We start from the raw sequence: 3040 nt of genomic DNA on the forward strand, positions 1-3040 counted from the left end.
ACAAGCTTCGACCTACAAACGCGATACAAAAGTAAATCAATCACTTTGCCAATTCTGCCAAACGGTTAGTTATTGGCAAAAAGGACGGGCTTTTTGAACATTTTTTGAAACTTGCCTGACGATAACAGAAACTCAAAAATATTGCCATTTTCCAGCGAAAAACTGTAGTGATTTCATTAAACAAAGCTCCATTCAATCGTTTTACGTTATTTTTTCGGTTGTTAGAGCAATTTTGCGGAAATTATGCGCCTGTTAAATTCGCGTTTTTTCGAACAAACTTCTCTCCCAGAAAATTGTTTTCAGTATCGCCCTCACTTAGCAATTAGTTCAGTAAAATTACACAATTATGCAACGCCGCAAGCACCTCTGGCCTTTTTTCCGTGGCGATTTTCCAAGTTTCACTGCGTCTAGGGAAACTTTGATAGCGATGGCAACGTTGCAAAAGGCCTGCGGTTTTTTATCAACAAAAAGATGACTCTATAACAGTGAGGCGTTCGAATGTTGCAATATTTTGAAAGTTTTTGCGGAAAATTTCACTGTTTTCTGTTCCACTTTTTAAAGGTTAGAAATAAGCAGCAGTTGCAATTATCTATCAAAAAGATTCTATCCGAAATTTGCATATCTTTAACCGTTTGCCAGATATACCCTTTTGAACTTCGAGCGCCCCTTAAATGTAAACATTTTTGCTTCTATGTTTTTAGAGGTTAGAAATTTGGGAGAATTCCCGAGTTCCTGAAATTAATGAAACCTTGATCAAAAGAGGTTTTCTTCAACACTAGAGGTTAGAAATTTTCATTTAGTCTAGTAGGGGAAAAAATATGGCCCTCAGTGCGCTCTATCGAAACGGTTCTTAAGCCTTTTCAGATGTTTCCCCCACTCCACTTTAAACTAGCTATAAGCCAGTTTAAACTGTCGTTTACTTCTTTTTTGCTTTCATCTCTTTGGAGGTTAGGAATTGTTGACAACACCTACTTCGGCAAAGATGCATCTTGTCATTGTCATCAGAACTGGTATGATATTGTGAAACGTTTCGAAGATTTAACATTGGACTTTGCTTCTATATCTTTGAAGGTTAGGAGTTTCTGTCAAATCAGTCGCTAATTTGACAGACAGTTGTCAGTGACAGTGACAGACTCAGTCGGCCGACAAATGAATTGATAGTTGTTGATCGGTAAGTGGTGCTAATGAGTGAAACGCATTGAGGGTGTTTGTTTAAATATTCATTCATGGTGGGTGCCTTTTCTCTAATTTGTCAGCATATTGCGCGTATAAAACCTGTGGCCAAAAGGTCCGTATGTTTGCGCTGTATTTATCACCAGCACCCCTGATTGTGCCATTGTCATGATAATTTAATATCGTAATACATTTAACGACACCCTAATTTAACCCTCACAGAAGAAGTGAGGCCCCATAAAGAATGAAATAAGAGGGGTTGGCAAAGAGGATTTCGTTTTACCCCTTAAAATGTTTTGCGCCCGATGCATTCAGCCGATGTTTTGATAACAAATTGCACTTGTATTTAATCATCTGTTAAATTGGCTAATTTGGCTAAACTGATCCAATAAGTGTAATTGCTTTATTGGTGTTTTAGTAGTTTTCAGTTAATTGACCTACACAGCAATTAAATATTAACGATCATTTCCAGTTGATCCCCAATAAATTCTTTGCAATGATTAAACTCTCATAAATTTCTTTCGCTTTTATCAGCTCTGATTAAACAGGTAAAATTCGCTAATTTTCGAAAATGACAGGCTAACTGTTCAACCGTCAATTCGACAGTTCAATTACAGATGGTGGCGCTGCGAAACGTCAAATTTCTCGTTGACCTTTATGACATAAAACAATACTTATGTGACGTCAATTTCAACAAAACAACTGTCAAATTACCACTTAACTTGTAGTTATAAGTTTAAACTCGAGGGGGCGTCTGGACTTCTGAACGAGCGAATTCTTCGCCAATTTTCTCAAATTTCCTTTTCTTAATCTCGTCAAATATCTTTGCCTTAAACTCGGCAATTTTTGGATTTGAGGCAAACAATCGCATCTCTTTCTTCAGCATTTTAATCAGATTTTAACCGTGTTTATAAAAAACACTTTTTAAGTTACACTTTAAGGATCCGCATCATTATTATATATGGTCATCACTGTATAAAAACAAAATATTCCAGGCAGTTCTAATGTAATTTTAACCGATTTCTTTATTTGTGATTTTGACTTTAATTGAACTACTAATTCAAGTTACCTAAATTGGGACACCCTGTACATTTTCTATATAAATCGACTGTTGCGAAATAATTTTTTTGTCCCATCTGGTCTCTCTCAGTGAAAATTCAATCTCGAATGCAAACAAAGGTTTTACTGAGTTGCAAGCACAAGATAGAAAAACTGAAAAGAAAATAGATGAAACAAGAGTAAAAACATACAAACGTATGTGTACAAATTTTTGTGAAATGATGAATTTAACCAGCATTCTGCTTTTGAAGCCTCGGTTTCACGGATGCAAATTTCTTTTTTTGATTATAGAGATTTATATTCGGTTTCTTCATTCTTCCAACTTATCCAAATGATTGGAATTATTAGAGCTCCTGTTTAAGTTTTTTGGAAATGCTAAATCGGCTGAAAGTTGAACGCTTTTAGCTACAAATTTCAGAAATCCAAAACATCAATTTTCTAGATGAAAATCTTGTCGTTTTCCCGCAGTTGGAAGACTCTAAATCGGCCAAAAACTAAAAACACGCCCGCTTGTCGCTCCGTTATTTGCACGAATGTGAACGAATGCATTTGAAAGACTTTTGGCTCATTAATTTTTTTATTTAAAATTTGTAAAAACTGAGTTCGTTCTTCCAAGCAAATCAGTGGTTTTGGATTTAAAATTCTCAACTTATCCTATCAGATAAATCCGCTTGTGGCCCCGTAATCTTGAGCAATTTTCGGCCTACTGAAACTGCACTTGAAACCTAAAAATCTACTATTTTCCCTACGTTTTAAGAATTTAAACACGTCAGAAACTGAGCATTTGCTCAGCCAAATTGCTTCGATT

General features: G+C 35.7%; 1 protein-coding gene across 1 annotated transcript in view; it reads right to left on the reverse strand.

The window, feature by feature from the left end:
* Window positions 1-3040, reverse strand: part of LOC109536962 (DNA damage-binding protein 1-like) — a 14762-nt gene that overhangs the window by 2412 nt on the left and 9310 nt on the right. The gene's annotated exons all lie outside the window — the stretch shown is intronic.

The sequence above is a fragment of the Dendroctonus ponderosae genome, unplaced genomic scaffold, assembly GCF_020466585.1.
Source record: "Dendroctonus ponderosae isolate FM_Combo_2020 unplaced genomic scaffold, Dpon_F_20191213v2 Dpon_F_20191213_10, whole genome shotgun sequence".
NCBI lineage: Eukaryota > Metazoa > Arthropoda > Insecta > Coleoptera > Curculionidae > Dendroctonus > Dendroctonus ponderosae.